The sequence below is a fragment of the Podarcis pityusensis genome, assembly GCF_964106645.2.
Source record: "Podarcis pityusensis genome assembly, chromosome: 8".
In the NCBI taxonomy this organism is placed as follows: domain Eukaryota; kingdom Metazoa; phylum Chordata; class Lepidosauria; order Squamata; family Lacertidae; genus Podarcis; species Podarcis pityusensis.
Genome location: NC_138033.1, coordinates 7,934,604 through 7,947,283, shown reverse-complemented (window position 1 = coordinate 7,947,283; position 12,680 = coordinate 7,934,604). Strand labels below are relative to the sequence as shown.

The following is a 12,680-nucleotide window of genomic DNA, read 5'->3' as shown; positions in this document are numbered from 1 at the left end:
AGCATATGGCTTTAAACCATGGCTTCTGAGAACTCTAGATTACCCTTTAGCAGGGCTGCAATTCCAAGCACATTTAAACTAGGATTCCCAGAATTCTTTTCGCGGGGAAACGTGACTGTTAAAGTGGTTTAAGCGTGCTTTAAATATATTCGGGGTGGCTGTGACCCAAATATCAGGGCTGCCACATTGGCCATCGCTCAGAATGGGGTACACCATGGATGGAAGCGCCAGTCGCTCTCTCCGCCTTAGCCTTAGTCCAGGGGGAAGATTGCCACCTTCCTGCTCCTAATTCCTGTTGCTCAGCAGGCAGGAGGATGGGAAGGAAACCAGAATTAGCTGGCTCTGGCTCCCCCTACTGTTGACCTCCTTGCTTTATACCCTATCAGCTGCAATGGGGACCGGCCTCTGTAAAGTAGGACACATGGACACCCTAGCTTGGTTGGGCTATGTCCCCCGGGTGAACTCCACACATGTGTGAGTGTCTGGAGGCAGTTGGAGGATGGATGGCAGCTAACAGATTGAAGTTGAATCCTGACAAGAGAGAAGTACTGTTTTGGGGGGACAGGAGGTGGGTGGGTGTGGGGGACTCCCGGGTCCTAAATGGGGTAACTGTGCCCCTGAAGGACCAGGTGCGCAGCCTGGGAGTCATTTTGGACTCACAGCTGTACATGGAGGCGCAGGTCAATTCTGTGTCCAGGGCAGCTGTCTCCCAGCTCCATCTGGTACGCAGGATGAGACCCTACCTGCCCGCAGACTGTCTCGGCAGAGTGGTGCATGCTCTAGTTATCTCCCGCTTGGACTACTACAATGCGCTCTACGTGGGGCTACCTTTGAAGGTGACCCGGAAACTACAACTAATCCCGAATGCGGCAGCTAGACTGGTGACTGGGAGCGGCTGCTGGGACCATATGACACCAGTCTTGAAAGCCCTACACTGGCTCCCAGTACGTTTCTGAGCACAATTCAAAGTGTTGGTGCTGACCTTTAAAGCCCTAAACAGCCTCGGTCCAGTGTACCTGAAGGAGTGTCTCCACCTCCATCATTCTGCCTGGACACTGAGGTCCAGCTCCGAGGGCCTTCTGGCGGTTCCCTCACTGTGAGAAGCCAAGTTACAGGGAACCAGGCAGAGGGCCTTCTCGGTGGTGGCACCCGCCCTGTGGAATGCCCTCCCACCGCTCCCAGTACGTTTCTGAGCACAATTCAAAGTGTTGGTGCTGACCTTTAAAGCCCTAAACAGCCTCGGTCCAGTATACCTGAAGGAGTGTCTCCACCTCCATCATTCTGCCTGGACACTGAGGTCCAGCTCCGAGGGCCTTCTGGCGGTTCCCTCACTGTGAGAAGCCAAGTTACAGGGAACCAGGCAGAGGGCCTTCTCGGTGGTGGCACCCGCCCTGTGGAATGCCCTCCCACCAGATGTCAAAGAGAAAAATAACTACCAAACTTTTAGAAGACATCTGAAGGCAGCCCTGTTTAGGGAAGCTTTTAATGTTTAATAGGTTATTGTACTTTAGTGTTTTGTTGGAAGCCGCCCAGAATGGCTGGGGAAACCCAGCCAGATGGGCGGGGTATAAATAATAAATAATAAATTATTATTATTATGGGACTCTGAGGCATTTGCCCTATTTGCAAGACCCACTTACTTCCCCAAGCCCTGCTTCTCCCCTTCCCCACAGCTATGGGGCCTTCCTAGGACAAGCGTTGCCTCCGCCCCTCCAAAACCTTTGGGTTTGCCAGCCACGTCCAGGCCCAAACCAGCCATGCCAAAACCCGGGCTCAAAGCTCTTGCCCCGCCGCCTCGCAACCCGCCCACACTGCAGAAGTGAGCAAATTGGCACAACCGGAATTGGCATGGAAAACAGCCAGACTCCCTGAGGTGCTGTCGATTTCCTGCATCTCCTCAGCTGCCCCACATCCTGCCGCAGAGGCAGCCAAGTCGAGGCGAGTCTATCTGCAGTTTCCGCCTGAGGGTGCCAACCTCTTCCAGGATGCCTGGCCCGGGAGCTGAGAGAGCTCACGCAATTTGCCAATATTGTATCTTAGTTTTAGAAAAACTCCCAGCGAAAGAAACTTCCAGAGCCTCCAAGTGTCCCTATTTTCCAGCACAGAAGCTGTCCTGGTTTCTGATTTGTTCCTGGAATGCCCCGCTTTTCCTTAAGGTAAAGGTAAAGAGACCCCTGACCATTAGGTCCAGTCGTGGCCAACTCTGGGGTTGCGGCGCTCATCTCGCTTTACTGGCTGAGGGAGCCAGCGTACAGCTTCCAGGTCATGTGGCCAGCATGACTAAGCCGCTTCTGGCGAACCAGAGCAGCGCACGGAAACGCCGTTTACCTTCCCGCCGGAGCGGTACCTATTTCTGTACTTGCACTTTGACGTGCTTTCGAACTGCTAGGTTGGCAGGAGCTGGGACCGAGCAATGGGAGCTCACCCCGTCCCGGGGATTCGAACCGCCGGCCTTCTGATCGGCAAGTCCTAGGCTCTGTGGTTTAACCCACAGCGCCACCCGCGTCCCTTCGCTTTCCCTTAGGACACCCCTGTTTTCACTGGAGAAATGTTGGAGGATAGGGACCTTTATCTGATAACACTGGAGAGGTGCAGCAGGCCAGGATCCGTGGGCCTAGTGCTGCTTCAATCTTTGCCAAGCCTGTTGCCCTCCAATTTCCAGCAGCCCCATCATCAAGCATCAGTTGAGCTATTGAGTTTTATGGTTTCAGGACCAGCAGGGGAGGGTGGGCAAGGAGAGATACTGTAAACTCTCAGACCACATCCTTCCCAGGGTCTGTTGCTTTTTTGTGACCTAGTTCCCTACCCTAAGACCTTAATCATTATTATTTACATTAGTGATTCCAGAAAATTCTGGGGCCACTTGGCTCCATAAACTCATCCTCGGTGCCCCCTACTTTATAAAAAAACATTAATCAGAATAGAGATTTGCATGCCCCCACTAAGGGACTGTGCTGTGGGTTAAACCACAGAGCATAGGGCTTGCCTCTCAGAAGGTCGGCGGTTCGAATCCCCGCGACGGGGTGAGCTCCCGTTGCTTGGTCCCTGCTCCTGCCCACCTAGCAGTTTGAAAGCACCTCAAAGTGCAAGTAGATAAATAGGTACCGCTCTGGCGGGAAGGTAAACGGCGTTTCCATGCGCTGCTCTGGTTCGCCAGAAGCGTCTTAGTCATGCTGGCCACATGACCCGGAAGCTGTACGCCGGCTCCCTCGGCCAATAAAGCGAGATGAGCGCCGCAACCCCAGAGTCGGCCACGACTGGACCTAATGTTCAGGGGTCCCTTTACCTTACTAAGGAAGATAAGAATGCAATGAAATTTGAAAGGGCCGTTTGTTCAACATCCAATTAAAACCAGTTGAAGTAATTCAACAACTGATGACCTTGATCCAGTGATACCAGATTTCTGAAGCCTGATAGTCATTCACAGCTCAGCAGCTCCCCTCAGGTAACCCCACCCCAGGGAGTGATAAATCCCACTTCCACCGATCTACACTTATAGCCCACCTCTCGCTTCAAGGGGCTCAAGGCGACATACATGTTGTTGTTGTTTAGTCGTTTAGTCGTGTCCGACTCTTTGTGACCCCCTGGACCAGAGCACACCAGGCACTCCTGTCTTCCACTGCCTCCCCCAGTTTGGTCAAACTCATGCTGGTAGCTTCAAGAACACTGTCCAACCATCTCCTCCTCTGTCGTCCCCTTCTCCTTGTGCCCTCCATCTTTCCCAACATCAGGGTCTTTTCCAGGGAGTCTTCTCTTCTCATGAGGTGGCCAAAGTCTTGGAGCCTCAGCTTCAGGATCTGTCCTTCCAGTGAGCACTCAGGGCTGATTTCCTTCAGAATGGAGAGGTTTGATCTTCTTGCAGTCCATGGGACTCTCAAGAGTCTCCTCCAGCACCAGAATTCAAAAGCATCAATTCTTCGCGACATACATAGAATCACTCAATTGTAGAGTTGGATGGGACTCTAAGGATCATCTAGTCCAACCCCCTGGAATACAGCGGGGCTCAAAACTGCAAGCTTGGCGTTATCGCCACCACAACATGCTTCTCCCCCTCTCTCATTCCACCTCCACAAGTACCCCTGGGCCTGCTGGGAGTCGTAGTATCAAGGCGCACCAAGTTAGGGAAAGCTGAAAGAAAGGAGGAGGCTCTGGTATGCTACTCAGAACAGGGAGTTACATGTGTCACGAGACACAGCAAAAACCTCTGGGTTTCTCCTGGACCACATCCTGCGGCACCGAGAGAGCAGGACGGGTGTTGCAGCCAGCTTGCTGTTTGTGCCTCAGCTGGTGGAATTTCCAGAACACAACATGCCTTTCTGAAATAAAGGACGAGATCAGGGTGGGCAAGGAGGGGGGGTGCCAGGCAGCTGAATTTGCTGGGGCTCCTCGGGCAACTGATTGCGAATCCGGACCGAGGGCTGACCAAAGGTGGCGGCAACAGTCGGATCCTGTTATCTTTCCCCCTCGGGTGTGTCTCTGCAGGCCTCCTAACAAGGGTTAGGCAAACAGAGATACCTACAAGCAGGTGTGAAACACGCTTGCCAGTCCAATGAGCTGTGCTTTCTAAGCCACAGGTGCTAGGAGCAGAGGAAGCTGTCTTATTCCAAATTCTGGGGTCCTCAAGGAGCTTATAGATGCTCCCACTTGGCATCTGCCAGGACCCCTCCAATTACTTTTTTTAAAACTGATTTTTAAAGAGAGGGTCGTTTGCTTGGAGGTTGCACATTCAGAGGAGTGGGGGTGGTGGTGGATGCTCAGCAGTATTGCTCCAGCTAGCTCAGTATTTACACTGTTTGCCAGGGACTCTCCAGGATTTCCGGCAGGAGACTTTCCTCAGTATTATTGCTTTGGCAAGCTCAGTGTTATTGCTCCAGTTAGCTCAGTGTTACTGCTTTGGCAAGCTCAGTATTATTGCTCCAGCTAGCTCAGTGTTATTGCTCCAGCTAGCTCAGTGTTATTGCTCCAGCTAGCTCTGTATTATTGCTTTGGCAAGCTCAGTATTATTGCTCCAGCTAGCTCAGTATTATTGCTCCAGCTAGCTCAGTATTATTGCTCCAGCTAGCTCAGTATTTACACTGTTTGGCAGGGACTCGCTAGGATTTCCAGCAAGAGTCTTTCAAAGACTGACCTAGAGATGCTGCGCACTGAACCTATGACCTTCTGTAGGCTAAGCAGATACCCTACCAATTGAACTGCAGCCTCCCTGCAACCTCTTTTCAATATTTCCCCATCTGAATCAGACCAGAGGCCCACGCAGAGGCTGCAGCCAGCCAGCCAGCCAGCCAGAAGATTCTGGAAGCTCACGGCCAATATCAACAAACAAATAAAAAGTTTCCCGTATTATTATTATTTTTTAAAAAAACATAAATGATATGGCATTACTTGCTAATTGACTTAAAGTGTTTTTATCTCCCATTCTCCACTTAAAGAAATGCCTAAGCCACTTTGCAAGCCAATAATCGTTAAAAAGGAAGATAAAATATAAAAGACAAAGACGAATAAGGAAAACAAAAAGCAATATGAGAGAGAGGGAGAGAGGAAACAGCAGATAAAACGTTTAACCTCCCGATTAAAGTTTATTTAGAATTAACAGCTGGGCAGCCTGAACGTCTGCTGGAAAATGAATCGCTTTGCGTGGCGTAGGAAAGTCATGGGGAAGTGGGTGCAATGGGCATCCCTTGGCAGGGAGGACCCAGCAAAATGCAGCTTAGATCGGCCTTTGCCAATCTAGCACCCTCCAGATGTTTTTGACTACAACTCCCAGCAGCTGGATGCCCAGTGGCCAGGAAAGATGGGAGTTGTAGTTCAACAACAACTGGAGGGCCAATGTTTTCCTGCACCTGGAGGACATGGAGGTGAGGCTCCTCGGAAGATTACAATGGACCGACAGAATCATTTGGTAGAAAACAGTTCACTGGTAGGTTCATATTCTGCGGCAGCATTATCTGGGAGCTTGCCTGTTCTCAGAAAAATGTCGTATTTTTCGCTCTATAAGACGCACCAGACCACAAGACGCACCTAGTTTTTGGAGGAGGAAAACAAGAAAAAAAATATTCTGAATCTCAGAAGCCAAGCAGCAATCCCTCTTGCTGTTCTGGCTTCTGGGATGGCTACACAGCCTGCATTCACTCCATAAGACGCACACACATTTCCCCTTACTTTTTAGGAGAGAAAAAGTGAGTCTTATAGAGCAAAAAATACGGTATGTCTCTTACCATATGCAGAGTGCAGTTTCTTCACTCCGTAACCTTTCCCCGCTTCTGTCCTCATTTCCTTCTGTAAACATTTCCCTGGAGAGACACGAGGCCCAGAGATGAAGTCGAAAGGCCGGTTTTCATTTGCAAAAGAGGAGGGGAAGCCGTGAATCACCCTCCCAACGCCTGATGGCTGAACTGCTTGTTGCAGGAAATGCTGCCTGCACTGCAATATTGTGCATAAGTGCACAAGGGCGATGCGGACCCAAGCAGGCAAGCCGCAAGCTGAGTTAAGTCAGACGAAACAGAGAGTCGACCCAGCAGAGGAGATACTCTGAAGCCAAGGCGACGGCGACCTCAGGCCAGAGTTTCCAGGTCACGTGTGCACCTGACTTGCAGATCAGCAATCTTATTAAACCACCTACAGCAGTGTAAGAAGAGCCCTGCGGGATCAGGCCCATGGCTCATTTAGTCTGGCATCTCGGGGACCCCTGCAAGCCAGACTCCTGCATTTTCTTGTGAACTGCTATTCAAAAGTATCGCTGCCTCCAACTGCGTCGGCAGAACACTGCCATCATGCCATCGATAGCCCTCTCCTCCATGAACTTGTCCTCTCTTAAAGTCTTCCAAGTTGGTGGCTATCCCTGTGGCAGGGAGTTCCAAAGTTTAACCACGAAGAAGTCATTCCTTTTATCTGTCCTGTATTCTCCAACATCCAGCCTCATCGCAAATCCACAAATTCTGGTGTCACAAAGAGAGGGAGGAAAACCTTTGTCTCTCTACTTTCTCCCCACCACACACAATTTTATGAACATCTATCCTGTCTCCACTTCCTTGCCTTTTCACTAAACCGAAAGGTCCCAAACGCTGCAAAGATACAATGATACGATACGATATGATACTCTTTCTTGTCATTCAAAAACCAACAAGCCTGCTATCCCAGCCTGGTTGGCCCCCTAAAAACGCTGATACCCCATAATTAAATACAATATGCTCCCATAGAGACTACATTAAAGGTAAAGGTAAAGGGACCCCTGACCATTAGGTCCAGTCGTGGCCGACTCTGGGGTTTCAGCTTTATTGGCCGAGGGAGCCGGCGTACAGCTTCCGGGTCATGTAGCCAGCATGACTAAGCTGCTTCTGGCGAACCAGAGCAGCGCACGGAAACGCCGTTTATCTTCCTGCCGAAGTGGTACCTATTTATCTACTTGCACTTTGATGTGCTTTCAAACTGCTAGGTTGGCAGCAGCAGGGACCGAGCAATGGGAGCTCACCCCGTCGCAGGGATTCAAACCGCCGACCTTCTGATCGGCAAGTCCTAGGCTCTGTAGTTTAACCCACAGCACCACCCACGTCCCTTAGACTACCTTACACTGTGTTTAAAACCAAAATCGCATTTGGATAGAAACTGTTTCTCAGGCGGCTAGTCCTGGTCTTTATAACCCTGTACCTTCTTCCAGAAGGCAGAAGCTGAAAGAGATCATTTCCAGGGTGTGCACTATCCTGCGCTATCTCTGCAGCTTTCTTGTGACACCTGGAAGCATAGATTTGATCCGAGATGGGAAGAGTGCACCCAGTTATTCTCTCCGCAGTCTTTACAACCCTGGACAGCGTTGTTTTTTCCCTGACCGTGCAGCTCCCAAACCACACACAGAGACCATAAATTAATACACTCTGAACAGTACAATGGTAAAATGCCATCAACAGGTCTTTTGAGAGATTCTTTTTCCGGAGGATTCTCCTTCAGGTATACTGGGCCTTTGAGGCCGTTTAGGGCTTTAAAGGTCAGCCCCAACACTTTGAATTGTGCTTGGAAACATACTGGGAGCCAATGTAGGTCTTTCAAGACCGGTGTTATGTGGTCTTGGCAGCCGCTCCCAGTCACCAGTCTAGATTTGCTTTATTCAAATCAAATCACAGAAATCTCCAGGGTGATAGCAGGGGTGAGTGAAACAGTTCAAATTCTCAGGAGCCATAAAGACCCAGTTTTTAAAGAGCTATCCCCATATGGACGAAAGACTAAATCTAAAATTCCTGGTACTGGCCCAGAGGTTTTAAAGCAACCCGAATTTTCCTAGACTGCGACTGCTCTGGGGTCTAGACAAGCAGCTTAAAGCACAGGCAAAAGTCCCATCACGGTTGCCCTGGGCAATGTCTTCAGCTCTGGTGATTCTCTCTGGCTGTTCTGAGAGATTCTCCTTAGGAGTGTCTGACATTTTTCAAGCTTCTTTAACAAAAATAGATGAAGAGCTTTGCTGGAAGAGAGCTAAGGCCCGTCAAGTTCAATGGGCCGTTTCCCACATTAGCCAAGCAGATGTTTTGGGACATGAGCCCAGTCGCTTTCTCCTCCTTCCCTCCCCCAGCAACTTTTACTCAGCGGTAGGGATGGGCAGATCTGCCCATTTCTGTTTCCATTGCTCATCCTTCCACTCTTATACAGTGGTACCTCGCAAGACGAATGCCTCGCAAGACAAAAAACTCGCTAGACGAAAGGGTTTTTTGTTTTTTGAGCTGCTTCGCAAGACGATTTTCCCTATGGGCTTGCTTCGCAAGACGGAAACGTCTTGCAAGTTTGTTTCCTTTTTCTTAACACCGTTAATACAGTTGCGACTTGACTTCGAGGAGCAACTCATAGAACGCAGTGTGGTAGCCTTTTTTTGAGGTTTTTAAAGGCTTTGGTGATTTTTGAAGCTTTTCCAAAACTTTCCCGACACCGTGCTTCGCAATACGAAAAAAATCGCAAGACGACAAAACTCGTGGAATGAATTAATTGCGTCTTGCGAGGCACCACTGTATTCAGTACATCTGCACATCAGCTTCCAAACATGGGATTCTTAAAAAAAAAAAAAAAAAACCTCATGAAAATTCACCAGTAGTTTAGTGAAATTTCCCACGATGTACATGCTTTTGAACGCAATTTGGCCCAAGATGCAAAATTCAGAGAAGTGCGAAATTTTGAAGGCTGGTGTTTATGGACTGGCTGCACGCAGAGGAACGGTGAAAGGCACTAGCTGGGGATCCCTCAAGGGAATCCCCAGGGCAAGAAGGGTTGGGGAGTGGTGATGGGATGATGATGAGAGGGAGAAGAGGGAGCAGACTGGGTGGAGGTGTCAGAAGCTGGAGAGGTAACAAGGTTTAGTGAGCAGGGAGAATCTGTGGCAGAGAACAGTTCAGAATCAGAAGCAGAAGCAGCAGGAGGGAGGCCAAGAGGCAGAGATGAAGCAGGCTATCTCTCTCTCCTGGTCTCCCAGGGCCAGAAGAGGTATGAAGAGGGTGGAGCAAAGACGGACAAGATGACAGAGTCTCAGATTGCTTGGGAAGGACTTGGGGGAGGAGGAGATTTAGGGAGCTATGGGAAGGCAGGGACCCTCAGGCCTCACAACTGCCTCGCTGGGGCAAGATCTACCGGGAAGAGTTGCTGGGCTCACTAGGCCTGGCTCCTGAGCTGTTTGGTTTCTTCAAATAAAAAGTTAACTTCACTGAAGCCGTGTGAGTTGTTGCTGACCTGTTCCTGGCACCTGCTCTTGTCAGGTTCTGCACTTCAGTTCACATAGCATTTTGGAAAGTGCGAATCACATGGGCTCACCTTTAAATGCAAACTTTATTGAATTGCTCCCCAACCCTCTTCAAAGCCATCCTGTCTCCGATCCAGGAGGTTACATAGAGCCGTCATGACTAGGGAGGGGTGAATCGGTCCAATCTGGTTTCTCTCTGTTTTTTATTAAATTTGGTTTTCCACATTTCTGCAGCAATGTGCAAATTTTCTCTTAAGAAAGGACCCTCCTTTCAGCTCTCGAACATGTTCATGTGAATTCCTCCTAATGCCATTTTGTCTGCAGATTTAACTTTTTAACATTTTTGCCCAAGATTTCTCCTAACCAGAGTACCTTTTCATTCCCAGTCTGTGGTGAGATTTTCATGGTGCTGAATTTTGTACCCAAGACACAGAACTTTGGCTCTATATAAGGCAGTCTCATCTGACAACAGCCACAAAATGTTCTACAATTCTTATTTTCTCCCTCAAAACCTTGGTGTAGAATCTACACTACAGGTCAGGCAATCTCAAACTTTCTACCCACAGGATAGAGGCTGAGGTCCACCAGTCAAAAAATGGCGGTGCAGGGGCAGAGTAAGGACAAAGTTTGGCAGAACCCAATATCAATTGCTGACATTGTTTTCTACTGATATCTGACCCATCTTTGGAAACCACCACGCTCTTTCCCACAGCATTTCCCCTGTGGCAAGGAGTTCCGCAGCTCAGCTTTCCTTGAAACATGTGTAGACATTTGCTCCGGGGGTGTTATGACTCAGCCTCCCCGTTTTAGGCAATATTTGCTGATCCAGAGATTCTAAACAGAGATGGCTTTTTATTTCATAGATTTCCCTTTCCACCCCCACAGGGCTCTCAAAGTCTTTTGAAACAATTCCTCTCCTTTCCTGCTTTCACGTTCGATTTGTACCCCATTCTCCACTCCCCAAACTGCCACTTCCTTTGACCCCTCGGTCATTTCTTCCTCCTGCAACAGCTTCCCTCGCTTATCTTCTCCCTTTTTGATCTTAGGTGGTTAGTTTGTTTATTCTTCCTCTTCCTAATACAGTGGTATCTCGGGATAAGTACTAAATTCGTTCCGGAGGTCCGTTCTTAACCTGAAACTGTTCTTAACCTGAAGCACCACTTTAGCTAATGGGGCCTCCTGCTGCCGCCGCGCCGCCAGAGCACGATTTCTGTTCTCATCCTGAAGCAAAGTTCTTAACTTGAAGCACTATTTCTGGGTTAGAGGAGTCTGTAACCTGAAGCGTATGTAACCTGAAGTGTATGTAACCCGAGGTACCACTGTATATCCATCTTTTATCTCCCGTCCTAATTCCCTTCAACGCCTCCCCTGGCCCGTTCTCATTAGAAGGAGAGAGATCTACCTTCCCCTTGAGAGGTTTGAGAGAAGAGGGAGCAAACAGGGAGGAGGAGGCGTGGGAAGCGGAAGAAGTAACTGGGTTCATTGAGTGGGAAGAGGCTGTGACAATGTGCTCCACGTGGGGCTACCTTTGAAGGTGACCCGGAAACTACAACTGATCCAGAATGCGGGAGCTAGACTGGTGACTGGGAGCGGCCGCCGAGACCACATAACACCAGTCCTGAGAGACCTGCATTGGCTCCCAGTACGTTTCCGAGCACAATTCAAAGTGTTGGTGTTGACCTTGAAAGCCCTAAAAGGACTCGGCCCAGTATATCTGAAGGAGCATCTCCACATCCATCGTTCTGCCCAGACACTGAGGTCCAGCGCCGAGGGCCTTCTGGTGGTTCCCTCACTGTGAGAAGCCAAGTTACAGGGAACCAGGCACAGGGCTTTCTTGGTAGTAGTAGTAGTAGTAGTAGTAGTAGTAGTAGTAATAATAATAATAATAATAATTTATTTGTACTCTGCCCGTCTGTCTGGGTTTCCCCAGCCACTCTGGGCGGCTTCCAACAAAGATTAACACATTTTCAAAAATGTAGATCTAAAGATGATCTTTAGCTATATATATATATATATATATATATATATATATGTTTCAATATATGGGTTAAGAGTAAGAATCATAAAATTGTAGCGCTGGAAGGGACCCCAATGCTAAATGTCATGATACCATGACATAATTTAAACTACATTACTGTGTTTTAAAGGGATGTGGGTGGTGCTGTGTGTTAAATCACAGAGCCTAGGACTTGCCAATCAGAAGGTCAGCGGTTCGAATCCCCACGACGGGGTGAGCTCCCGTTGTTCAGTCCCTGCTCCTGCCAACCTAGCAGTTCGAAAGCACACCAAAGTGCAAGTAGATAAATAGGTACCGCTCTGGCGGGAAGGTAAACGGCGTTTCCGTGCGCTGCTCTGGTTCGCCAGAAGCGGCTTAGTCATGCTGGGCACATGACCCGGAAGCTGTACGATGGCTCCCTCGGCCAATAAAACGAGATGAGCGCCGCAACCCCAGAGTCGTTCGTGACAGGACCTAATGGTCAGGGGTCCCTTTACCTTTACGGTAGCCGTGTTGGTGTGCCGTAGTTGAAAGAAAATAAAAAAAATCCTTCCAGTAGCACCTCAATAACAAACTTAGTTGCTCTCGAAGGAATTTTTTTATTACATTTTTGTGTGTGTTAATACCACTGAGCATGTACAGAGTGTCTCCCCCCCTCCTGCTGGCACACACACACACACACACACACACACACAGCTGAGCAATCTATTTGGGATTAAAGAGAAAGACACCCCGGGTTCTGTTTACCAGGCGGGGTTAATGCACCCCCCACTTTTGTCTTTAGAATTTAAAACCAATACAAATCCAACTCCTTTGTTAGCCTTGCTGGGAATAATAGATGAATCAACAATTATCTCACTGGGAGACGCTGACATTTTTGCTGGTAGCTGCTCATTTAGAAATTGCTAAATGTTGGCCTGTCGACATGTTGGCTCTCAGATGCCAGGTTAGCACGGTCAGAAGCAAGTTGAGTCC

General features: G+C 49.0%; 1 protein-coding gene across 1 annotated transcript in view; it reads left to right on the top strand.

The window, feature by feature from the left end:
* The window catches only part of PTGIR (prostaglandin I2 receptor), a 39,500-nt gene that overhangs the window by 7,313 nt on the left and 19,507 nt on the right, over positions 1-12,680 (top strand). The gene's annotated exons all lie outside the window — the stretch shown is intronic.